The sequence below is a fragment of the Drosophila ficusphila genome, unplaced genomic scaffold (genome assembly GCF_018152265.1).
Source record: "Drosophila ficusphila isolate 14025-0441.05 unplaced genomic scaffold, ASM1815226v1 contig_106, whole genome shotgun sequence".
NCBI classification, from domain to species: Eukaryota; Metazoa; Arthropoda; class Insecta; order Diptera; family Drosophilidae; genus Drosophila; species Drosophila ficusphila.
The window spans coordinates 5,935,893-5,963,477 of NW_025063993.1; the positions used below are offsets into that span (position 1 = coordinate 5,935,893).

The 27,585-nt window shown below is 42.2% G+C and overlaps 1 protein-coding gene across 3 annotated transcripts in view; it reads left to right on the forward strand.

Moving 5' to 3' along the window:
• Positions 1 to 15,101: 15,101 nt before the first annotated feature.
• Positions 15,102 to 27,585, forward strand: part of LOC108099857 (zinc finger protein 697) — a 28,858-nt gene continuing 16,374 nt past the window's right edge. For 2 of the 3 annotated variants that reach the window (XR_001771960.2, XM_017203504.2), the window contains exon 1: positions 15,102 to 15,939. The gene's annotated coding sequence lies outside the window, so the exon portion shown is untranslated. The remainder of the gene's footprint in view (positions 15,940 to 27,585) is intronic. The other variant, XM_043207794.1, reaches the window with a different exon arrangement.

The following is a 27,585-nucleotide window of genomic DNA, read 5'->3' on the forward strand; positions in this document are numbered from 1 at the left end:
GCAACATTCGCGTACCAGCAAAAAGTGGGAGGATGCAGTGAATTTTCCCTCGTCCCGCAGTGATGGTTTTTTTTAATGCCATTTGTTGCTGCCGCAGTAGATGTTGCTGCTGTGCTGTTGCTGTTGCTGCTGTGCTGCTGCTGCTGCTGTTGCTGCTGCTCCTGCTGCTGATGTTGCTGTTGTTGTTGGTGTTGGCGTTGTCGGGCCGTTTGCCTTTTTGGGGCCCGTGAGGCATTCGCCTAAGCGGCAGGTTCCTGTCTGCTCCATCCAAAGAGACGTTGACTGCATTTTTAAGCGCGCTCCGCGCATAAAATAAAGCCAGATTGCAGGTCTTGCCTCGGGGCCATCATCCTCCTGTTTGGCTTGAATGGGGCGAGTAAAAGTGCAGGATGCTTTGTTGTCCTGCCCCTGGACCCAGCCCAGTTCCCGATCCAGATCCCCAAGATCCCCAAGTTCGGGCCACCAAACTCCACTCGGAAGAGCTTCTGCAGATACGGCAGCTAATTTTCGATGGGCAAAAACACAAAAAAATCGGAAAAAATCGGAGAAAAAAAGTTGGGAGAGAGAGAAGCATCTGAGATCTTGGAGCGATAATGATGCAAGTTAATCATTAGCCTGGTACGTGTATTATGCGATTATTAGTTGGGTGTTCGGCTCTTACTTCATCTTCATCTTTTTCCCGAGGAGGATTACCAGCAAGTTCAATTTTGGTGGGCGTTTGCTCTGCTTTTCAAGAGCTGTTTTTTTTTTGTTTTTGTGGCTGTAATTTCCAATTTCCGCTCGATGTTGCATCTACATGCGGCCAATTTGTCAACGCGGCGGCAGCATGTTGCAGCAACATGTTAGTTGTCAACCTTTTTTTAAGAATCAATTGCCGCCCAGCAGCAGCACTGCGAGTTAGTGCTGGAAATCCGATCTTGGCAGAAAGCCCGCCTTCTCGGCTGCCGTCTGTCAGCATGGAGGATATAGCGTATATAGCTTTCCAACTCGCCGGATGCCACACAAGCGGATCGAAAAAGGCGGCCTTGAACAGCAATAGCCGCAAGTACTTGGCAAAAATCATTGCAGAATTTAAATGAGCAGATCACACACACACAAATACACACACACAAGTACATACAATGTTGGCCACAAATATTTTGAGGGCAAAAAGCCCGCTCGACTGACGTGCAACATGATTTTGTAGGCGTGCAACATGCGCATGCGCAACAGCCGCAACTTTATCAGATTCTGCGCTCTTTTTAGCATTATTTCTGTAATTTTTTTCGCCCTGCCTCGCCGGCATCTTGTTGACTGTCAATTGTTTGGTGGGCGTTGCAGCAGCAGCAGCAGCAACCAGCAACTAGCAACTAGCAACCAGCAACCAGCAACAATAGTCGAGGCAGCAGCAGCGGCAGCAGCAACAACATAGTGTCCCACAGTCTGCAGCCAGACTTTTGAAGCTATATCAATGTCAACAGCATTATCACACTACGCTGTCAATATGCAAATGCCTAGAGCAAACCCAGCGACAACAGCAACAAGCACTTGCCAACCCCAAGTAGCAACAACAATAACAACCACGGCAGCAGCAACAGCAGCAACAACAACTGCAGCAGCAACATTCGCCAGGAAAAAAAAAAGACAAATAAATACTTGTTGCAGGCGATTGTTTTTTATGTGTGCGTATGTGACACTCGTTAACACGAAGCGAAAATGCGCGAAATGCGATATTTCACACGATTTATGCACGGACAACGACAAAAGTTGCAACTGCAAGGGGCAGCAGCAAACGCCAACAGCAACAACAACAGCAACATCGAAAGCCGCAGGAGCTGCAGCAGCAGCAGCAGCAACAGCAGCAGACCACACAGGTTGCATGTTGCCGGTGGGGCAGCTTAGGTTGCTGCTGCTGGCGGAATATGAAGTACGCAGCAACTGCGCCCGCAAGCAACCCTCCATTTGTTCAACTTAATTTGGACTCCCAGGAAAACCATTTCGAAAGTGAGTTCTCCTCTGGAACCGTAGATCGTTAAGTGAGTTGCTGACAACTAATGTTGCTGCAGGAGTTGCAAGTGCTGCTGGTGTGTCAATATGGCGCAGGCACAATTTAATGGTAAAAGCTTTCCAGAGGGAAATGCAGAAGAAAAGTGATAGGAAATTAATAATGAATAAGGAATGTAAATGTAGGTACTACTCTTTTATTCTTAAAAATGCTCTTGGCAAATAAATAAACATTTAAACATAATAAAAATGTATCAAGGAGCTGATTTAAAATCCTTCAAAATATATAATAATATCTATAGAATCCGCACATATACAAACTAAATTCTATAAAAAATAATGGTTGGTTAAACTCCAATAAAATAATTATGACAACTCGTTCATTCTTTTATGTTTAAATTTGTAAATTTGTACAATAGTTTTCATTTTGTATTTTAGCGGAATTGCTTGAACTTTACTGTTGGCATAATACTTGTTTATTACAATGTTGATGTTTTTATGAAGACATTACTAGGACAAAGATAAAATACCAGAAAAAGCCAATTGCAGCCAGAAACTGATAAGAACTGATTAGACCCCTTGGCATAAATCAGAGCTGCCATATCGCACAATGTTGCAGTTGGCAAATCACATACTATACTGCAACAGCAACAGCAACACGACGTGTTTGCAACCAGAAAACGGAGAAAGAAGAGGCACGTTGCAGTGCAGCCGCTTTAGGAGCAGGAAGCTGATTAGCCAGATCAGAGCTGCCAAACCAAACAGTGGCAACTGCTAATGGCCGAGTTGCTGGCGTGCTAATTTGACAGCCGGGCCAAGTAGCCAAGTTGCCAAGTTGCAGCGAGGGAGAGAGTGACTCCGTCGAGATTTATGCGTTGCCAATTGGCTGTGGAAACATTTGCCCATATACATAATTGAAACGTAATAAATTCTATGATGTTGCTGCTGCTGTTGCAACAGCAACAGCTTTTCGTGCACAATTAGCGGCGGCAACATAGTGGTAGCCATCAGCCGACTAACGACAATTGCTGACCATTTTCATGACTAGCCGTCCGATTATTAAATAAATAATTTCATAGCGTGGCTAGTGGGCAATGCCTTTGGTGGTTTTACAAGCTGTAAAGTGCGAAATCAACACGCTTCATGCCAACTAAAGATCGCTGCAAGTCGGAGAGTACTCGTACTCGTGCCCCATTCCTTTCCTGATCCACTGTCCGGTGTCCGCGATGTTAGTTGTCAACACAAATGGCAATCGGCGTTGATAAATTGTTGCTGCCTTGGGCCAATTATAACCGTCTTTGGGCCTGACTGAATATAGTGGATACCCCCTTCCTCTGATTTACCGATTTACCGATCTAGCGATCATGTTGCCGATGTTGCAAGGCTTTGCATGCAGCTACCGACGGGTTTCCCTTCCTGCGAAGCCCCGCAAGGAGGTTCCACTGTGCTTCCGGTGTGGGCGCAACAAAGTATAATCGATCTCGAAACCCGAAACCCAATAACCCGATCGATCTCCTCTTTCAGCTCAACTCTTTCAATTGAAGAATTTGTCGTTTCGACAAATATGTATAAAAAAAAGGGCGCCAAAGGGGGTCACGTGCTGTGAAGAAGCAAAAAAAAAAAACAGAAACAGAAAATCAGAACCGAAGAAAGCAGGAAGAGCAAAGAGGAACTGAGACGAAACCACGACACCCCCGCACCTGAGAATCCTGTCAGATGATCCTTGCAAGGATTCCCTCTGAAACATCAGCTGTTCCCGTTCCACATTGGCGCGCGCTACTCCTCCTTTCATTATTTCACTTCATTATTATCTACGGCCCGGTGTGTCCTTATACAATAACATCTAATTTCCTACCTCTCCTTGGGCTACCTAAGATTCTACCTACACCTTGTCTCTGATGTTTCAGTTTTCTTCACGACATCCCTTGCGAAGTGAGGGGAGAACTACTATTAGGAGGCGGGGTATCACCCGCATCGCATTCTCGATCGGTAAATGTTGCATATTTGTATGCAGCGCTAATGACATCGGGGCGAGACCCACAAAAGAAGGCGATCGAATCGGGGATATGCTAAATAAAATATTGTATGTTGACAAAGAAATTTCCCCATTCAAAATATGTGAAAAGTGGGGAGTCTTAAGATCTTATCGAGTGACGACAAAGAACAAAGATTACATCTTGTCACTAGTATAGAAGTTTAAAAAGTAATAGAATGATTACATATAAGTAGAGGTGTGCTAATGTATAGAAAATTTAAATGTTATTATGATTTTAAGTTTATTCTTTAGTATCACTGCACCCAATAAATTTATAAACTAAACCGCTTTTAAACAAGTACAAAAGATTTATTGGTGTGACTTAAAACATCTTTAAAGGTTTAAATCGAGTAACGTAAGTGGGGTTTGACTTTTTGTTTTATATGTGAAGGAATAATATCTGATGTATGCTAAAAGAACAAGTTTGTTTATTTTAATAAATAATCTTAACAAAATACATATATAAAAATTGATACCGGAAAAGTTTCTATACAAAAAAGTTTCTGTGTATATTTTATAGAAACTTAGTTTCTGTGAATATTTTGAGCATCTTTTTTTGATAAATAGACATTTTTTGTTTTAAGATTTATTTCATCAATTTCTGTTGTTTTCCCGTAACAACTTTCTCAAAATTGTATTTGGCTGAGATTTCGGCACGAATTCCTCTTTCACTCCCCGAGATCTGCAGCCACCCCGTCTGAGATTATTGACCTCTTGTCAAACAAGCAAAACCAACGACCCTGCAGCGTATCCTTTGTTTGGCCAGCAGGACCGCTCCTTCCGAATTCCAGGACAGCTGTTGGTGGGATCAGGATCCGACTTAAGAAGTCGTTGGCGCGAATAATTCAGGAGAAGCTGAAGAAGCCGCTGGAACAGAAGTCGAGCCGAGGAAAATCTGAGAAAGAACAGCTGACAGGGAAAACACACGAGCCACAAGGAAGCTGAATTGACGAAAGGATCGCATCTGATCCTATTGCGGTTAGAGCGGAAAAGGTGTCGGAATTGTAGCAAACAGCTGTGAAGGTAATTTCGGTTTTAATTGCAAATGCAATTACAAGAAGTTGAGGGAAACAAGTGTTCATATAGAGAATAACATGTGGGCGACGCCAAAAGAAAAAAGAAAGAGTCTTGTGATACCTTTTTAAAAAAAGATAGTCCCTTTATTTAAGTAAATATGAAGGTAATAATTTTATAGCTAATTTTAACCAGGAAGAATATATTATATCCACCCGTAAATACTGATTTAATTCTGTCAAGGCATTTATTTTATTTTTTATTTATTTTATTTTTTTTTTTATCAATTAAAAACTTTGTTGATAAGAATTTTAACTTTTTCAATTATTCAATCAATAAGATCGCGTTTATTTATAACCAATAAAATAAAGTTAAAGTCAGGTTCAAATTTAGTAATGAATTACATTATTCGCTGGCATATTTTTAATAACTAATAAATTAAATTACCTTTAGCAATAATAAATAAAAAATTGAAAGCCTTGTTATAATTCAATTTTCAATAATGCCACAATTTTCAATAACTTTCAATCAAAAGAAGCTTTCCAAACTCGCAATAATTATTATTTATTAATTGCTTTTTGATGGCTGAAAATAACTTGGTTTACTAGCGCATAAAAACCTGAGCACCTACTAAAACTCATATGCAGGATGCTCCTGGGATGATTAATAAAAAAAGTAAAATGGATAATCGATGAGCCGCCAGACGATGAAAAAGCGCTGGGAGAAAGGTAGAAATGTCTGCAGGAGAACCGTTAGTCAAATCAGAGACAGAGACACCGACGCAAAAGAAACATTTAAAGAAACTCAAATGAATTCGTTTTGGGTTTTGGCATATGTACCTACGTATATATTTTTCTGCACCCCCTTCGCCCCCCCATGACTCTTTGACCATGCCCCTTGGGGCAAACGCCCACTTAAATTGCGTGCCACGCTGAAAGCATTCATTTGCAGCCAGACTCCCCGAGAGATATTTGTGCGTTTGCGTTTATGTGCCACTGGGATGCGGCGAACTACAATTAAATTTGCATTTGTATGATTTTTTCCTGCCGCTTCGAGTGCCGCGGGTGAAATACCTCGGCGTAGGAAACATTTATCACTGCTATGGGGCCTCCACCTTCATCTCCACCTTCGCCATCGCCACCGCCACCGCCACAAAACTCCACTCCACTCCACTCCACACAACTCAACTCAACTCAAATGGCCAGTCGGAGTCGAAAAAACGCACAATAAAACTAAAACGTTTATAATTTCATATGAATTTCTTGTGGCGGAGCTTGCAACTATTAGCCGGGACATGCAATTGGCCAAAAGAGCGCGGAAGGTTGCAGAGATACAGACAGTGAGCCAAGTCAGGGACCAACTTAATCACAGGTTGGCCAGCTGAATGGCCTAAACGAAAATGCTTAAATTTAATGACATAAATATATACGAAGAGCGGGCTGGCACGGTGAAAAAAGTCGTTATTGTACTTGGTTAGAATTGCGGCTTTTGATAAGCTCTATTTGATTCAATTATAATCGAAACACAAGTCACTGGGTAAATTTTTTTATTACGTGTTCACTAGCATAAATTACAGTTTTAGGTTTCCATAAACAGGTTTAGTGCCCTAATTAATACCCTAGGCAGTACTTGCAAGATTTGTTTACTACTTATGGAAGGTGTGGTTTCCCAAATTAAACATAAATTGATTATTTTGCAAGCATAAATATCTAATTGGAGTAGTCAGCCTGACTTAAAGAACCAATTTTGAATCTAATTTCGCAAGCATAACATTATTTAAGGTTTTTTTTATTTTAATAACAAAGTTAATGTTGTACTTTTCTTTGTAAAATATTATTCCCAGAATGAGTAAATAAATTTTAAAGACTTATTTCCTCATTTATATTAATTTTGGCCTGTGTACATATCTCATCATCTGTGGCGGGTGGCTAATTTCCTTCCCTTTTCTCCGCCCAATGAAAATGCTGCTCATCTGGAGGAAATCTTGGAGATATTTATCAATCTGTCACGGCTCGAAAGCCCAGCAACGGAGGATCAACAGCCGAGCAGGCAGCTGTCCATTTAGGGAAAACGAGTTGCGAGCTGCGAGTGGGATAAGGTGTGGCAAGATTTATAGGGCGCTCAAGCGAGCGACCCACCACCACCCTTCGGGGAAATTGCTAACTGCTTTTTGCTTTCTGCTTACTGCTCATTGCTTATTGCGCACTTAAGGGGCTGTCGGAGATCCCGTTTCAAGGACCTATCCTGCGGATCGCCAACGCCACCCCGTGAGGCGGGACAAGGAACCAGGACCGGCTGCTTCTTTCACTGCCGGCGGATAAAGAAGTCCTCCTTCCTCCTTCCTCATTCCACCTCCCTCTACCCTCCTTCCACCCCATACCACCCAACCGAAAGGAACAGAAAACCCAAAAAGGAACCCATCTTCCTCCCTCTTTGAAGTCCCTTGGGATCTTCGCTTCTTCAAAGGACACAAAAAACTAGAAGGAGGGAAGACGCACAACGCAGCTGCGCCTGCTAATGAACAATTTCACAATCTTTTCGTTACTTTACAGCCTTTGCCGCTGCGCAGTTTGGGAATCAGAAAAAGAAAAAAAAGCTTGCCAGCTGGCCCGGGGTTTTCAAATTTCTGATGAGCTTTGTGAGTGAGCGGAACTAATTTCCATTGTATCGAAAAGCGAGGGGAACATATACATTTATATCTGGCAAAAGTATCTCAGAGCACTCCCTTCCATTTGGCCTATCTACGAAACTATCTTAATCTCGGCATAAACACTGATACATCATCATCGGGGCATAAACTTCAATTCAAGTTCGCTGCCTAAGTCATTCGTTTGGCAGCTCTCGGCATAAATGATGTTTATTTTTGGAACCCCAAGAAAAAAATAGGAGGATTACACACGCTTTTAAAAACTCCCACAAGCCGAGGGAGAACACTGTTGGCTACCATTTGCCACTTGGCATAAAATTAACTGTTCATCCAAATAAAAATTAAACTATTAAATGCGATTGGAGAGTGGAGAAATGAGCTTTGAACGCCTAAACGATTAACATACACAAGAAGCTAGCCAAAGGGCAAAGGCACAAACAGAAAACAGAAACACACACGTCGGCCCCCAAAATCTGAAGCGTTTCCAATATATGTATAAAGCTGATCAATAAAATATAACAATCATGCGATCAAAAATCTTTCACAAAATACTTCGGGGGCCCCCATTCACCTGTAAAAGTGTGGGAAACCATAGAAATAAGAGAGCGCGCCAAAAGCCCAAAAGCCAAAGAGCCCAGAAAAGAAAACGTTGAAAATTCAAATTAGCCCGAGACTCGTAAATAAAAGATATTATAGCCAATCGGGCAATAAAACCAGTTAATCTCTAAATGTGCCGAGCTCTCTGCCCGAGTCCCTGTCTCTTTCTTCAGCCTCTATCGCGTTGGTAAGAAGACAAGAAGACTCGACTCGAACCGAGGAAGCTCCATCCACTCCATCCGATCTCATCAAAGTGGTTCGGCCTACATCTGGAACTTTAACTCGGGCTCCCAGCTTTTACGATCTGCAACCTGACGACTGGCCATGGGCGAAATCAGTTAGACTCCGAGGCGGGTGTATACTTTGGGACTCTCCACTGCCCCTTGAAGATTTCGCCCCCCTCCTTCTTCCTGCACAAACAGATTCTTCAGCTTCTGCGTTTGCTTCTGCTTGATCATCTTCTTGGCAATCAAATCAATTTTATGCCGCTGTTGCATTTTTTATGGCATTTCTAACACACAAACCACACGATAGCCCCATTCACTCATTCATCCACTCGCTCACTCGCTCGCTCGCTCGTCCATTGATGATCGGAGGACCGCAGACCGGAAGCGAGTTACTGCCCCAATCGGACGGGGGGCAACGCGAGGGGGCAGGTGAAGGGGAAGGGGAGCGGGGAAGAGGGGGAGAGGGGGAGGCCAGCGATTACCAACAACTTAAAGCTCGGCCACAAAATGTTGCATTCGGATTGGGTTATTAAGCCATTTAAGCGACGTGAGAAAATGTTGCTAACGATTGGAAAATCTTACTCGAAGTACACGCTAAGGAACAAAATGTAGTTAGGAAATAATTTCAACATGAAAAACATGAAATTACTTAAAATTATAAAGATCCACCAAGAACTTAATTTTTATCGAAAAATGTGGGGAACTATCAACAAAATAAAATATGAAACTCACATTTGGCTGTTTATAAAAAAAAATATAATTTTGGCTCAAGGTTTTTAGACAATGTCAAAGGTCCTATCTCACGATTATTTATATCTTTTTTTAAGGTAAGCGAACCTTTTCTTATTCTCTGTCCTTGAATAAAAAGTTCAAAGGGTGCCCTAAAATATGTATAATGAAAAGAAAACATATACGTTTATGGTAAAGGGGTTAAAAAGTAATTGAAGTTTTCGGGAATAATCCCAAGAAAAACATTGTTGCCCTGCTGGCTATTAACCCCTAACAAAATTGATTAAAGATTTATGTAAATGCGTTCAAAAATAAATTCCTATACAAAAAATGTTCCGAATTGTTTGAACCCCATGGTAAGTTTTCCTATGTGTAACAGTCGATTTCTAGGAGAGGAAAGAAGCAACATTGGTAGAATCACTTTGATTTAATGACTACACTAAACATTTATCGGTGGCAGCCTGACTAACAACAAAATCAATTAAACAAACGCAGACAAGGCTCTTCAAGGGCTACACTCGTGTGTTAAAAAAGCTAAGTTTGGCTTCTGTCTACGCCTTCCAGCCATGTCGTTAAACTTTGTTTGATTTTTTTCAAGACGAATCCCAGGCGACCTTCCCACTGCCACAGACTCGAGTCTCTCGAGATTTTCATTAAGACAAAACTTTTGTGAATGAAACGGAGTCGCACCCGCAAGCCGCCAACTTCCCTCAACTCTTCAGAAAAGTAAAGGTTAACTCATCTCATCGCTGTAGGTAAATCATTCGAAATTTGTCTTCCAAGCGAGATCTTGGCCAAGATTTCGGGGCGTGCGCGTGATTTAAGCTCATGTTGGTAGCAAAACCCAAAAAAACCAAAACAAAAACCCCAAGAAAAAACATACCAAACAACGCCAACAACACTCGTGTGTTGGAGGAAGTGCAAAGTGCCGTGATAAGATCTCCGAGTTGTGCCAAAAAAAAACAAAACTTTAGAAAAATGAGCAGCAAGAAAGGCTTAATTGCTTAAAAAGCCAAACAGACGGGACAGGTTATGATAGATCGCAAAACAAGCTTGTAGAGAGGAGCAGCTTCCACGGAAGTTGGCGAAAAATTTAAATGATTTTGGGCATACTTTTGGCTCAGTATTGATTTTTTTTGTTGAGAACACCTGAGCACTAATGAAGCCACAATAAATTGTAAACCATCCATAATCGTTTGATTGAGTTTAATTTGCCATCATCAGTGGCATCATCAATCACACCATATGATCCAAAGAAACTTTCCCAGAAAGCTTAGTATTTCGGGGACAAAAGGAGGGGATTCCCTTCGAATAAAACAATGATATTAACTTCTTATATTTGCCTTAAGAAGATTTGTTCCAGTTTTAAATATCTAAATGTCATTAATTTTTTTTGTTTCTAGAAATTCTGGGAATTGTACAATCACTGAATCTGATAGGATTTTTAAAGCTAATAGTAAAAGGCATAAATATTACATTCAAGCCTTAAGAGAAACGTGGATTAAAACAACTTAAATATACAAGACATATCTTCTATAGAGACTGTAAATGATTTATTTATATTATAAGGATATCCTATTTCGAATTTAGTTTTTTTATCTTCACTCCAAATAATACAAGTTTTCTCCTAACCGTTTTGTTCCGTTTCCTGTCAACATTATTATTTATTTTCCTGATTAAAATCCCAACAGCTGTTCGGTTTAACTCATGAGCCTCCTCCTGTTTTCCAAGAGAGATTTTTCTGTGCTCGCTTATCCGTGGGAATCTAAGAGGAGAGAAACCGAGCATTCGCATGCAAATTAGATTTTTTAATTGGCGCATAAGCGACGACATCTCCGGCTGACCCCCAGAATAACGCCCAGCGGATCTGTCCCGATCTGAGCTTTATTTTCAGATCTCCTCTGATCTCCTGCCGTTGGCGTCACCTCAAGGTGCAGAGATGTCATTCGCTTTTATGGTTATTGCGCCGCCAGCTGCTGCAGTTGCTGCAGTTGTGTTGCTGCTGCTGCTTCCATTGCTGTTGCTGTTGCTACTATTATGTTGCTGCTGCAAATGCAAATTGCGACTGGCATTGGTCGCTCTGCCTGCGATGTTGGCGTTTTTGCGTGCTTAATTGAAAATTGTGTTTCGGCGCTTCTAATGAATGGGAAAGTCAAAGACGACAACGCACTTGTGGTTGCACAGCGAAAAATACAAGACTAATATTTTCTAGTCTCAAGATTCCTTAAGAAAATAATATATATTTCGTTAAAAAATAAAAATAACTGCTATTAAACCAAATTGATTTTTAAAGTCAGGAATTTAATTTAAATTTAATTATCACTATTCACAGTATTCCACAATAAAATGGCGACTAAACTAGTTAAATCTGCGTTTCATTTTAGACTAAAAAGAATTTATAAGTGAAACCCATGAATAAATATTTATAAATAAACACCTATCAGTTTACGGTGAGTGCTTCACTTAACGTCTTTGATTATAATCTGAAAAGAAAAGCTGAATGCTTATGAGCCCCATCTATAAATATGTATACACAAACCATATCAAATTAAGCTGAATATTTAATAATATTGACCATCGGGTATTATAATTTTTTTTTTGCAAGCTTTGCTGCCTTTTTGTGAGCACACATTTATATTCGATTGAAATTTGTCAACTTAATTTCAGACCTCCTGCTTTTCCCCACTGGCTTGACCGCCCATCGCGATCTGCGACTCATTAATGCCGAATAAAACGCTCGAGAGGCGGTGGGCGGGGCAGGATGGGCGAAAGAGCAAAAAGGAGCAGCAGGAGTTCGGAGGAAATTTTCAGCCCGAGGGGTGGTTCAAGTTCCTTGGGTGGACAGGGAACTCGAGTCCTGTGTTGCCACTGCCGCAGGCCACAAAAACAAAAAAACACACAAAATCTCGCCGAGATCTTGACTGGGCCGCCTTTTGTGCGCGAAGACGTTCGACGGAGGAGATTTCCCGCCAAAAAGTTACGGGGTTGCACAACGGGATCTGAGATCCCGGATGGTCGGCGGTGGTGGTGGGTCGCGATCGGGTGGGTCGGTGGTGGGTTGCCGATGGGTTGGTGGTGGTGGCGGCGGCCGGCGGTGCTGCTGGGGTGGCGCAAGGACAACAATGAGCAGCCTCAAGTCTGAGAGGGCGAAAACTAACGACGATCACTGGGCCAAACCGTGGGAAGATTTTCAGCACAAAGGCGTCGGAATCTCGCTGCGAAATTCCCTTGCAGCTGCACACAAATCGCATTGAAATCAAAACATATCTGAAGCGAGAACTTTTACCTTGATTGCCGCTCCAAGGGGTTTTTAATCGTTTTATTTCACTTTCGGGCGTAGGCATATGCGACACTGAAATGTACTTAGCGTACTCATACTCGCCATGCAGCCAAAAACAATCTTATTGTGAAGGCTTGGTGAAAAATGGTCGACTTATAGATACCCACAATTTTCATGTTTAAAAATGGGAAATTATATTTTTTAATTTTACAATAAATATCATTCCCAAAAGTATATTAGTTAGCAAAAGCCAAATTAAAATTACTAAAATATTGCCTAAAATACTTATAAGATAAAGCGTTTAATATATTCATATGTATTTAATCATTTTATTTCAGATTTCTTAAGAAAATGTTTATAATAAAAAAATTGGGAACAAAAAAAGATCTATTTAAATCTTTCCTTTAAGCAACAAATTATATGTTGTATACAAATAAATAATCAGCAATTTAGTAACGAAACCCTTTACCAAACGATAAGTATAACACAAAGGTTTTATAAGCACCATTTGTATATACATATGTATATTCGTCATTTCAGACATATAATCTTTCGTTTAGTCACAGCTTACATCCGCTCGAAAAATAATACGCCCTGTTGGCCCCAAATACCGGGTGTATTAAAAAATGTCGCCAGCTCGACGAACGACTTAATCAACAAATCAGCGATGTCAATCTGCAGATTGTGTTGGCCGCTGACTTCCCATATTCCCTTTCCCCCTTGCGACACCTTCGCAATGGATATATCTCGCTGATCGTCGATCGCCGATCGCCGATCTCCGATCACTTGGCCTACACCATTTTGGTTTCGTTTCTTTTGTCGTTGTCTCATTTCAATAACTCATTGTTGTTGCTGCGCACAGATACATCTGCATATGGCATATACGTGTATATATGATATAGCATATGGCATATAACTTATAGCCGAACACCTACGTTCGGTGGCTTTTGGCTCTTTTCGAAAGACCCACGAATTTTGTACGAATCGCGTAAACGCGTTTTTTTCCCTGCCCACAATCCACAAACACACAAACAAACGCGAAGTTCCTGGTGTGGGTTGGCTATCTGTGTGTGCGAGTGTGAGTGCGCCACTATTCGTTCATTCACAAATTGTGTTGTTGCTGCCTTGGCATGCTTTTGCCGTTGTTTTTTTTCTCAATTCGGTTTTGTTTTGTAAACACACACAGACACACGCACACCTGGACGAACGAGCTCACAGATACACCTCGGCAGCTGCGACACACACACACTCATCTTACTCTCTCTCTCTCTCATTTGCGACGACTGCATCGGCATTTCAAGTTCATATCTGTGAAGTTGTTTTGCCGGCGTTTCTCACGAGAGCAAAAGAGAGTTGTGGAGAGAGCGAGCGATAGTGTATCTGTGTTTGTGTGGTGTTGGCGAGAGAGTTTATCCGCGGATTTTATCCGGACTTTGGCTGCGGCTCCAAATCAGCCGACATAGATTTTCTATAATGCAATTTGGCTTAAAAGGATCTTAAGGTCTTTCTAATATCGTACAGAAATGAATTTAAAACATCCAATATGTAAAAGTCCACTTAAAACTGTAATCTTTTTTCTTTGTAGAAAAAATATTATTTTAGGTACTTTGTCTATAATGATTTTAGAAACTCTTTATAATTTTTAAACACAACAAAAATTATAAGATAGAAAAAAGTATAAGGCAACACCCAACCATTAAGGAAATCTATAATTTAAAGTTAGAAGTCGGAAAAATAAATATTAATTAACTACATCATAAAAAATCTTTGAAAAATAACAGTAAGCTCTCTAAACCACTAAAAATTTTTAAAGGACACAAATATACATTTTCTAATGACAAGGTACTATAAAGAAATTAATGAAATATTTAAATTTAAAAGAACGCTAAGAAATTGGTTGTTTTTTAAATTTTTACTACAAAAAACACTCAACAATATGATGACAATAAGAGAAATTTGTTGGTGCCAAAATTGAAATAGAAAGAATTGTTTTCATTTATTTTTTGTGTTACAGTAACTTGAAATGTGGCCAGAAATTAAGGCCACCTTCCCCAAGAATTTAATCTGCGACTCGTATTTGCTTTGGCCTTCTTCGTGCAGTGCGAAAGACACCCGCTTGGATTCCGCTGGCTTATCTTCGCGCGACGTGGTTATATAACGCCAGTCGGTGGAAGTGGGAGGCGCCTATTCGGAGCTCAACTCGCAACTGGCGACCCAAAAGCGCCAAATGCAGCCGAGTGCCCCCATTGGCATAGAGTTTTGAGCAATTAGAAGCCCACGCAGCCATAAACAACAACTACTGAACGGAGAGAGGAGTGGGAGGAGAGGCGCTTGGAGCAGCTCCCACCGAGAGCGAAAAGCAACAAAAAAGAAACAGTAGAGAAATCTCCAATGCACGTGCTGCTCTTTCTCGCTCTCCCGCGACTTTATCCGGCGAATGAGAGGCCAACGTTCCGTAAACGGGCACACACACACACAAACGCCCGCCTGCCTTGGTGTGGGTGTGCTGCGCTGCGTTGGTATTGGTGTTGGTATCGCTGCCGAACGAGTGGCGATTCTACTCAGAAGTCAGTTTCTTTTTGGGCAGTGTCGGTTCAGGTTCATCGACGCTCCGCACGCGCTGCCTCGAATTCTTTAGTGCTGAACGCGTCTTTTTCGGGCCAGAATAATAAAAAAGTGAAGCGACGAACGGAACAAGACGAAATCTTCGCAGTGCGTTTGCAGACTCCCCCTCTTCCCACTCTCTTCGACTCTCGCCCTCTCTCTCACACTCACTCACTCACTCACTCTCTCTCCCCAAAAAGAGAGTTTCAGCGGTTGGTGGTTTGGTTTTGGTGGCTCGTTCGGTGGTGCCACTGCTGCTGCCGAAGCTCTGCCGACGCCGACGACGACGCCGAGTCGGGAAAACCAACCTCTTGCAGTGGAAATCTTTTCGTACGTTTTCGTTATTTGTTATTCGCACGTTGACGCGACGAGACCGCGAAACACTGCAGCAGCAGCAAATTGCATCTGCAACTGCAACAATGATCGCGCGTGCAACACTAAACCGAAAAGTGGCAAGCCCTCAAAAATAACCCAAAAGAATCCAAAAAAAAAAAACCGAAACTTGCCAAATCAGTTAAAACCAAGTGAAAAGTGTGTGTCTTACAACCCATTAAGTAATACAAATCAATTAAAGCCGACAACACAAAAGAAAAAGGAAATAAACGCACAATAAGCCAAACACGCAAACGCAGCATAAGCACAAATAATACATAGAAAAAGTGTGATATTTTGATATTAGCAATTAGAGTTTACACAACGCAGCCTAAAAATATTTGTTAAATGTGTTTGCCCCCCAGGCAAAAGCTAAAAATTGGATAATGCTTGGATAATCCCCCCGCAACAAATAAACAAAAAAAAAAAAAGAAAACAAAACGAAATAAAGGTGAGTTTGCGAGATCGCTCAATTTGCCGACGGCTTAGTCATAAAATCCAAAATCGGAGAATAAAAGCCATCTCAGCTGTTTGACCAAAAAATGTGTCAAAAGCTCGGCTCGAGTTACGAATAGATCGGCTTACCATTAACGCCTCAGCGTAATATCAGATCGGGGGTTCTATATACAAACGGGTGTGCAATCGATGGCACCCATGAATGATGTACTCAGTGATGAGTTCATATCAGCACAGGCCCCCACCAAAGGCATCATCTCATCTTATTCACATTACCATTACCATTCCCATTCCCATTCCCATTACGATTACGATTCCGAGTCCGATTCCGAGTCCCTCTATCTATATTGACGTCAATCGCAGCGGCGACTTGACATCGCCGATCTGCAGATCGTGTGCCTGGCAAATTGACGCACACAAAAGCGAGTGATAGAGCCAGCTTTATAGATAGGACCCTTAGCCCCAGTTTCAGATGGCTACCACACAGCCACCGTCAGCAGAGCTGCCAGTTTTGGCCGCCGAGAATTTTAATTGCCCATCCTGGCCAAAAGCGGATCCGCCGCTCTCCTCCTATGTGAACTATGCCAATTGTCTACACCTGAGTGGCAGAACTGGCCAACTGACTGGCTGACAAATTTGTATGCACGCGCTTCAAAAGTGCAATATTAATTAATTCCAGCAACTCGCCAACTGATCTGTATGCAGCAGAAGTTGCTAGTTGCTAGTTGCTAGTTGCTGCTTGTTGGTTGCAAGTTACTGCAACTAGCTGCTAGCTGCTGGCTACTTGCTACTTAGTCGAGGCAATTAAATCGTATGTCATTCATTGGTAATTTATACCATTTAAAGGCATGTAAGTGAGGATGGCCGGAGGAGGAGGAGGAGGACTTCCTTTGGACGGTTCGTGGCCAACCTGGATGTTTTACACTTATCGATTAGCATAGATTGTTACCTGAGTAGTGGAGCAAAATTCGTGGCTTTGTTTTTGAGCTGTCTGCGAAACGGCAAACGCTTGATCGATCGCTCTAAACCGATTCCTATTCCGATTCCGATTCCGATCCGATCGGCGATAAATGCAACTTGCCATGAAAAGTGCTGCCTTAAATGGGCATTAGGCTATTGCACATTTCTCAATATGTCGAGTGATTTTTTCCCTGCTCCTCCAACGCGGCTGACTTATACGCACCGCACCTTATATGACGAACGGCGACGTCTGCCGTTGTCCCACTGCATTTGGCATATAAAGCAGCCCCACTCGGTGGTTCGCCCGGTGGTTTGGTGGCTCGATGGCGAAGGTGTCTCAGGTGGTTGGGCGGCTTAGCGGTTGGAGTCTCGCACCCGCACGACGCCATTTTCAGACCCCGGAGTCAACTGCAATTTGCATTTTCCACACACAAAAGCACTGGGGAGCCAGGCTCTTCCTTTCTCCCTCCCTCCATAGTAAAACAGACACTGCCCCCGCCCACCTCCCCCACCGATTTTTCGGTCGACTTAAGGTCCCTGGTTCAGTGGTTAATTTATTTCTGACACAGCCTTAAATTAACAATTTTAATACAAACAACAAAAGAGCGCGCATTGAAATTGAGACGTTGGGCGAAACACAAAAAATGCACACAATACAGAAAACAAAAAGCTAAAAAGGAAAAAGCATAAAATAAATTTACGGCAAAACAAAAGCGTGTAACAGAACAAAGGAAACTGTTTGGGGAGCAGTGAAAGAGGAATGTGTAAAGTGAAATAAAATTCTGGCGCGTTAATTAACTTTAAACGATTGAAAACGAATTGATTTGGAGAAGCCATTTGATTTGGATTAGTCGTGCCCGCTTGAAAACAAAAAAGCAGAGGAAAAAAAGCAGGGAAAAAATAAAACAACCTGAAGGTGGCGGAGGTGGACCGCAGCTCAAAGGGTTAAAGCTTGTGGCCCAGAGTTGCCAAGCCGGGCCAAAATTAAAATTCAATCATCACGTGTGCGTTAAGAGAGACACACAATCCGACAGATCATTGGAGATGTTAATTGGAATGCGTTAAACAATAAAACAAAGACGGCGATGTCTGCCACAGTTGCCAGGCGACTTAACACCTTTTGGATCTTGCGGTTTTAGCCGACATCTTCGACATCTGATAGGGCCCTCAAATCGGCCCTGGACATGCGTCGTTATCATGCATTTGATAAACGTTTTGTTTTTCATTAGAGCCCCCGTCGCGGAGGAGGAGATATCAAAGCGATCGCAGACGGATCACACCCCTTCAATTAGCGGGGAGTTAGTGTCCGATTCCCCGGAATTTTAGATCACCATTTTGTCCCATATTAAATTAAATTTATTTTATGCAATTTGGATTCGCCAGAACCTTTGTATTTTCCGAATACATTTATTTCTTTAAAGGCTTTCAAAGGTTTATTTTTAACGATATTGCAAGACATTCCAAATGCTTTTCATTTAAAACCAATCCCTTCGGGAATATGCTTGCTCACCACTTTTTGATGTATTTCAAACTCAAATTTAGTCATTAAAAAATATTTAAAATATGCATAGAACCTTAAAACAGTTGCGGAATCTTTAAACACGATAAGAATGTGTTCCTTTAAACCCAAGATAATCTGACTTTAAACAACCGAACGTCAGAGGAAATGTTTGAAGTTCCTTGGCTTCGAGTATTCCCAGACCAGCCGAAATTTTATCAGCCACTTTTGCAGTCTGTGGTGCGCCTAAGATAGCTGACGGGCATTATTTTACTTTATTATTATTTTTTATATAAATATTTTTGGGGTTTTGGCATATCAGGCAACCACACGCAGTCCTCAATGAAGTGAATTATTTTTTCGGTGGGGCCACCGCCGCAGCACGTACTTGAAAACAACTTTTAATCTCGAGTAGTTTCAATTAACGTCATTGGACTACATAGATCGCTGATTACGGATTGAATGAGCATTAAAAGTCTATATGAATAAGTGCCGAGTGTTGGCTATGAGTATGAGTACGAGTACGAGTATGAGTATATGGGTATATGGGTGTTGAAAATAGAAACGAAAACAAAGTTAAAATCGTGAGCGCAGATTGTGCGATTGCGGCCACCCACCGCACATGGTCGGCCGTTATCGGCTATATACGCACATATAGCCATTCGATCCGGTGGGCTATCTGTCCTTCGATTTACGTCACAGCTCGAGTCGCAATTCATGAATTTCTCGCCTCGAAATAAACACAATTCTATTTACCGGACGCCCACTTTTGAGTGGGTGGTTGGGTGGGTTGGTTTGGTTCGGTTCGGTTTTCTGTTTTCGGTGATAAGGGGTGCTGCTGATAAGCCCTCTTAGTGGCCAGTGGGTGGGTGGATCGAGTTAGGAAATTTACGGGCATTGCATAAAGCCACCTGATTACTTACTCTGAGTCAGCCAAGAAACCCAAAGCGTGCAGATCTTTCGATTGTTGTCGCACTCTTTTGATTAGGCCCAGTCGTAAAGTGGAAAACCTGTTGCCCAACCGGCCAGTTTTTCAGCGGGAAATTTGCAACTAGCTGCAGTGCCTCCAGTCCAATATATTCGCCAAGTTTATAAGCGCAAATGTCTGTCGCATAAAACTTAATTGTAATGTTTGTTTACGAGCTCCACTTGCCGGATTTTCAGATTTCCTGAGCGAGACCACCACCCCCGAACTAATGGCCACCATAAATCCAGCGGGTATCTCAAATATGAATTGCACTTTAAATTTAAATTCGGATCGCGGCGAGTGGCTAATTTATGTAATACCGCCTGCTGTTTGTCATTTCACTTGGCCGCAGCCGGAGGAAAGTTCCTCCAAATTGTTTTAAGTAAGCGACAGCGAAAAAACCGAATAATAATAATAAAGAAATATCTTCATGCCAACAAATCCATTACAGTCAAGTGCGCGACAACAGCAACAGCAAATAAATAAAAAAAATACGAGTGTGTGCGAGTGTGTATGGACAGACAGACCGAGTGTGTGTGTGTGCGTGTCGAGTTAAAAAAATTAACCGAAATTTTATTAGTATTTGCGCAAGCGCAAGCCAAAGTCAACCTCAAATATTTGACGACCAGAGTTGACCAAAAGAGCCCGACTTTTTCGGAGGCGGGGGCGACATAAGTGGAGGAGGGGGCGGGGCATCTGCATTCTCCCAGCTCCGCAGACTCTCTTCGGGCGGGAAGAAATGGACCTGGTCCAGAGAGCCCAGCGCACAAGCCAAGCAAAAGGCAATTAGAGTTGACACTTTGGGATTTTCGACTTTTTTCTTTATTTTCAGCTCAGGTGATACCGGGTGATTCTAAAGGATTTTAAGGTATCTTGTTCTGCATATAACATTATTATAAGCTACAAGCCTAGTTAAATAAAGTTATTTAAAAAAAAAACACAACATCTTCAATAAGAAGTTTTAAGCTGATATTTCATCATAACCATAACCGGTTAATATCTATTATATTTAAAAATGATGGCATTCATATTAATTTTTTTATTGAGTAATCAGAATTAAAAGCAAACGAATTTTCAACTAAATCTTCTTTTATGACTTGTTTTTAATTCTTTTTATTAGTGAGCAGTTAAAATCTATTAGGTGGTAAGCTATATAACTACTAACGAATTATGTGATATTTTTATAGCTTTTAAATCTATTTATACCCATGGTTAATTAAACACGTTCATGGTTAGTAATAAATAACTGGGGAATAGTTAAAAAACGATTGCTAGTCAAAGTTTCAAGATTTTTAATTTTTTTTTTTCAATTAAAACAATATAATTTAAATTCCCATTAAAGGGTGTCAAATTGTTTCAACTAGTTGTATGATTTTTTTAGCGACCCCTCCCTTTTTCCAACTCTGTTTTAGCGACTTCTCGTGATCTCGAGATCCAAGGGTCTAAAGAAGATGTCCGCCGGTCCAGCTCATCTCTGGCCAAGTCAACTCTGGTCAGTTTTTGGCCGGGGCTTAGTCGCGATGATGGCGTTGACGTGCCCAGGGGACAGTTTAATTTTCACTAGACATTGCCCACTTAAAAACCATTTTCACTTGAGACGTGACCGCTCGGCCAGATCTTCTTCTTTCGGCCCGTCTAACGTTCGAGTTGGGTTTTAGTCTTCGTTTTTTCGGTTGAGGTTGAGCTCTTGGGCCCTGGTGTTTTAAGCCTTGGTCCGGGGGATCTGTTATTTATGGATCAATATTGACGCAGCAGTCGGGCGGGGAGAGAAATATCTGTAAAATAGCCAGGCTACATTGTAAACAAAGTGTAAGCCGCTTTGTTGTTGTCTTCGTCAAACAACGACACCTTCCTCCCTCCCTCCTCCTCCAAAAAAAAAAAAAAAAAAAATAGAAAAAAATATGGAGAAAAAGTATCACTAAAGCATTTTTCAAATCCGATTTTTCTCCCGTTCAAAAGACAATGAAAAGCGATCGATGACATTCACAATGGATCGGTCGGTCAGGTGGAACAAAATCCAGGGGGAGTGTCAAAGGTATAACACTCATTTAATCATAAATTGGTCGCGCGATTATTTTTACAGTTTTCGCCTTTCTACAAATATTAAGTATCTGGCGAGTGATTCCAATAAGTTTAGGTCTCAATGCCTGACTTATGGTTTTAGGCTTCAATCCGATGTCGGATGAATATGTAAATGACTTGTTATTATTATGTTTATGCATATTTCCAGCGGCTTTCGTCTAACAAATGTGTTTCTTGTTTGTTTATTTTATTTTTGTCTGTCTGTTTTTTTTTTCTGATTTTTTTTTTTTTGCTGGCACGTGTGTGCTTAAGTTGGACTAGTATATATTCTCCCCCCAGTTGAATTTTTAAGTGACTTTAGTTGACCACAGGAAAAGGGAAGCCTGTTGAGTTCTGTGAGCTGATTTCCGCTTGCAATGTTTTCAGCAGCGGTGGAAAAAAAAAAAAAAAACAGAAACCGAGGAACGTAAAGGGCTGAAGTTTCGAAATTCCAAGACGTTCCCTGTGTATTTTTTTGCTGAATTTACTTGAAGAATTTGTGGCAGCAGCAACAAGAGAAATGCATTGCCGCAGAAACCACAAGGAATTGTTTCTCACGCTCGCCGAAAAGAACGAGAAAGGATCTTGCAGAAAAGCGACACCCACGACAGGAGACAGGAGATTCAGATTCGGATCCATGAGATGGAGATGCAGATGGAGATGGAGATGGAGAATCGCCAGCGAGAGACACACACACCCATTCCACTTGACTGAAAGAAATTCCTGAAAGCCGCTTTTCGACCAATAAAGTCTTATTATATACTCATCAATTCAGCAGCAGATAAAAGTCAAAAACTTTGAGATACGCTCACGCTGGATGTCGTCGATGCCGACTAAGGCACAAGTCAGATAAATTATAATTAAAGCAGACGAAGAAAAGGAGAAGACACGGCTGGATCGGAATGGGATGGTAAGAGATGGAATGGTATGGGATGGGATGGGTTTGGTGGGGCTCTGATGTCAGAGCGTATTTAAAATACGGACCGAGTAGAACCGCTTGCATTCAAAACGCCGACGCCGCCACACGACCCGAAACCAAAACCAATACCAAAACCAACAGCGACAGCAAAACCAAAGTCAAAAACCGAAAACCCAGCCGAAAGCCAGGCCAAAACCGACGGTTAAACAAAACAAATAAACAGCCAAAGAGGCGCAGACGTCGCATAGAATCGGGCTTCAGTCAGCGGCAAGAAAACACCTGTCAAACTGGTCCAAAAAGAACAAACTGTGCGGGGCCAACTTAAAAAGGGGGGAGCATAAAAAAAATAACAAAATAAAAACAAGAACAAAAACAGCACAAACAAAAACAAAAAACAGAACACGGGGAAGTCTTGGGATAATGACTTGGCAAAGGATGGCTCCCAAGCCCTGAACGATGACAATGATGATGATCGTGATTCCAGCCAGGGCCCAAAACGGATATGCAGCATGAAAAGAGGGCCGATTAGCCAGTTATTGGTTTAATTGAACATCGGGCAGAACCCAAAACGGAAGTTATTACGCAAGATGCAGCGTTTGCCTTTGATTAGATTAGATGATGCTGCAGATTTTCCCTTTCTTCCATTCAGTTGGCTAAGGTACCTTTTCCCAGGCCCACAAAATTAAGCAGGAAATTGTTGGCAAGGGAAAGGGAAAAGAGGGAAAAGCGAGTGTCACTCGGGGGTTAACTATTTCCCACAAAATCCTTTCAATTAGCCAGCACGCAAAGCCAAGGACAAAGTTTAACAACTCAACTGGCAGGCAGAAAGATACTGAGATACTGGCGCAATCAAATTACCAAACTAATCGCATGCAAAGCGAACAAGTTAAATGTGTCTATTGTGGGGATTACTTTTGGGGGTGTTCTGCTGGCAAAGTGAAATGGAAAATGTCTAAGGGGAAAAGGGGAAATGGAAAATGGTAAAAGGGAAAAGGGAACTTGGCGCAGTTTAAGGCGTTATGCAAAACAACTGCAATGCGTGCGTGTGGCAAAAAGTTTCACCGAAAGTGGGGGAGCTAACTGACTGAGCCACATACTCATACGATATGTACGACGATATATATGTAGAAGTTGGAAAAGGATACTGAAGAAACTCGGGTCGACAGGCGACAGGAAGTGCGCAAAATGCCACAACTTACGACCGCATTGTGCTAAGGAGCTTCAGACCTCTTTCAAGCTATCTCTTACTCTTGCACCGTTTGCTTCGCCGTTTGGCCAACAACCATTAAAGTTGCATGTTTGGAGCTTGTAAACAAGCTTGTCGCTTCGGCCTATAAAGTAACAAAATATTATTAAATTAAAACCGAAAGCAAGAGGAGCGAAAGAGGGGAAGTGATGGCGTGAGGGTAAAGGCGTAACTCCACCCACAGAAAACACCAATGCAGCTCTTCGTGTTTCACTCTACATATATATACATAAATATATATATATAGCGATGCAGGCATAATTATAGATTGGCCGGAGTATGGCGACTGGTCATTAACTGCCTGATGAGCCGGTAAAAAAGGGGCTGGGGAGTTGCTGCTGCTGTTGTTGCTGGTTGTTGTGGCACAGTAGCCAATGCCAAGTGGCAGGCACTCTTCTCTAGCTGCCCCTGGGCCGCATAAATAATTATTAGCAATTGTCTGCAGGTGCAACAGCAACTTGCAACTTGCAACTCGCAGTGGCAGTGGCAGTAGCAACCTGCTTGGGCCCCTCGAATTGCACACTGCAATTTGAGCATTTTTCGCATTTTCCCCGCTGCGGCAGCCAAAAACAAAAGACTCAAGCAACGAACTTGACAGGATCTACAACGCTCCATCTCTTTCTGAGTATTTTGTTGTTACTTTTTGTTGTGTTAATGCCCCCAAAATAAGGTCAAGGGGTGGAGGTGGTGGGCCACCCACAGACACCGCATCCACTCCACCAGGTAGCCAAGAAAAACATCAGAAACCCTTTCGATTGCTGTAAACCACTCGAAAAAGTTCAGAGGAGGGGAGAAAAGGGGGGCTTTTGAGGTAGGTAGAAATTATTAACTGACATTTTAATGATGATAATGATGAGGCCCCGTTGACGTTGCCCCTGCAACTGCGTCGGTGGCTAGACATAAAACCCCTTGCCCCCCTTTCTTCCCCTCAGATATTCCCCGCTTGAGTATAATAAACAGGTAGAGCGGGGAGAAAATCTTGGCCAGGTTTGTTGATGCTGCATCGGCGTGATTTTTATCAGCTCAACTCGACTGGCGCCAGCTACATTTTCAGGCAGCTGCTGTCCCTTCTTTTTGGGCAGAAGCAGCTTCCCCATCCTCCCAAAAAAATACAAGAATAAATAAATAACAGAATTCGAAGGGAAGAGTGTGTGCATAAAAGCTATGAATTTTAATTGATTTTTTTTTCGCTCTAAACAAAGCCCGGGAATGCCGTAGAAGTTGTAATTCATTTCAGCTTTCGTTGCGCTTGTAAAGATTCCCTTTTTGCCTTTAACTTATTTCGCCTCTCTCCGCAGATGAAGCATGAAAATAAGTTTCGAGATGCAGGCTGAGAAAATGTTGAAAATGTTTTGTAAGAATTTGTGGCATAAGAAATAATTGAAAGTGTTGCAAGTTCCTAAATTGAAAAAAAAAAAATAATAATAAAAACGTATTTAATTTTACGTGTTCAATTTCGGGTTATATTAACTAAAAATGCATTGAAGCATATATTGAATTTATTTTATTTTCAATGAACCTTTGAAGCTTTACACATTTTTTTGGAAACCTGTAAAAATATAGGAGTCTGTTTATTGAGTACAACATTTTTTATTTTAAGTCTTTGAAGCCTTTCCCATTGGTGCTTTATATTTCATCGAATATTTTTTCCTGTGTATTTTTTCCTCTGCTCCCTTTTAAACTCCCCTCCCCTTTGTGGCTAATTTCCGAGGCACCCACAATTCGCTGCAGCAGGACTCATTGTCAGTTTGGCGTGGCAGCGTCTGTTTGCAACATGCTTAATGTCATGCAACAACAGCAGCCGCAGCAGCATCAGCAGCAGCAACATTAACGCAACAGCAGCAGCAACAATAACAACAACAACAACGCACTGTCACTGTCATGCATCATCATCTCGGCGGAGTTACTCGTACTCCGACTCTCAGTCGAAGTCGGAGTCTGCTGTTTGAAAATTATTGCATGTCTCCGGGGCCGCAACTGCAGACCAAAAACAAAAAAAAAGCGAAAAAGCCTGCAACCTGCCAGAGGAGCAGAGGCTGCAAAGGAGACGACTCCCAGTGAGTGATGCGATTATCTGCAAGATTCGCTTATCTACGGTGATCCATCAGTCGCAGTCTGCAATCTGCAGTCTGCAGTCTACAGTCTGCAGTCTTCGGACTGCAATCCTGTCCAGCCTTTGGCTTTCGTGCAGAAATGCAGAAATGTGGAAATCCAGAATCGCAGAGCCAAGGAAATGCGTAGCCTGCGCGGGCGTCCGCCTTATAAATTAGAATGTGAGCTGTGAGCTGAGTATCTGAGTATCTGAGGGATACACGTACGGAGTGTGTGTGTTTTTAATTTACTCTTTATGGCCAGGCTCCCACGGTTGAGCGGAGAGCCAAACTTGACCACCTGAGATGGCCAGCACCCGCTAGCCAGAAGTGGTTATTTTTTTTTTTTGCTGTTGCGGTTTCTTGCTGCCAGGAAGCTGACTTGGGCTTGGTTAAAGTAAACCACAGTGGGTTGCCTTCTTCGTTTTTGTTGACTTTGATTGAAAGTTGACACAGCCAAGCGTTGAAAACCACATCCGTGCAGGGGAACCTACGCAGCAGCAGCAGCAACACCAGCAGCTCTTGCATCTCTATGCAAATGCAATTAGTTTTTGATTAAGTTGTAGGCTGCCGAAAAAATATAAAAAAGAGAGAAGAAACGAGGGAGATTCGCAGACGGAGACACTGCAACCGAAGTACACTTAAGCGCAGAGCCAAGCGACAGACCGTTAAATTGTTGCAATTACCATCGCTAGTTGCTGCCGTGCCTGCGATATTGCTGCTGTGCCGCTGCCGCCATGTTGCTGCTGGTAAAACAATATGCAAAGCCTTTGTGTGTTAGAGTGGGTGTGTGTGTGTGTTGGTGTGTGTGTTGGTGTGTGTGTTGCTACTGTTGCTTGGGGCAATTGTTTAGCACGCGCTGCTAATTTTGTGCCGCTGCTGTGTTGCTGCTGGAGTTGCAGCAGTAGCCACTGCTGATGTTGCTGTCGGGCTGCAATTTCCACGTTGCATGCACGCCTCGTTGATTGTAGTAGGTGGTCACCCGCGCCAATCATTTTAATAGCAGCTCTCGCGGTGGTCAGTCCGAGGTTCTGTGTAATTTATGCCCACAACTAATTGCATTTGAAAGTTTAACTGCAAAAGTCAAACGGTTTTCAGATATGTGCATGCCATAACCCAAAAAGCTCAGTTGCAACCCATGAAAACGAAAAAAAAAATATAAATTCCCACCACAACTGAAACAGATTTTCCCTGTTGCGTGGCTCATTTGAAATTCGAATTTCAATAACGCACACAAAACGATGTTTATCTGGGGTTTGAGTTTGGTTTTTCCTTTTTTTTGGTTTTTTTGAGTAGGCGTTGTCGAATAGTTTGGAGTGCCTTGGTCCAGTTCACGCACAGAGATTCGGATTTAAGATTGAAGAGGCCAAGGTTCGTGAGATAAGAGTGGCTTCTTGCGGCTGTTGTTGTGGGGGTGCGATAAGCGGGAGCCAGAGTTTATCAGCGGCCCCAAGTTGCGCAGCTGTGTGGCACAGATACAGATACTCGTATTAATGTGCCAACAAGTTTTGGTTTTGGTTTCTGTTTTGGTTTTGGTTTTGTTATTGCTTTGGTTTGGTTTTAAAGCCGCATATTTGTTAAGGTCGCACAGCTGCTGGACGATAAACGAAAACAAAACAAAAAACTGGTCACATTGCTGCTGGTCATATGCCACATGCGACCGCAACATGCCATGTTGCATGCCTAATTGCAACAGGTGGCAATCGCCTCGGCTGCACCCGCCAGCAACATGTCGCAGCTACACCAGCAACATGCCAATTAGCCACCAAAACAAAGCACCCGCACAATGCAACTGCCCCCTTCCCCTTCCCCTGCCCCTTTGGATGCAAATCATGTTGACAATTGTTGTTATAAATTGCTCAAATAATTAGCAAATAATAGCCGCAATTGTCGGATCCAA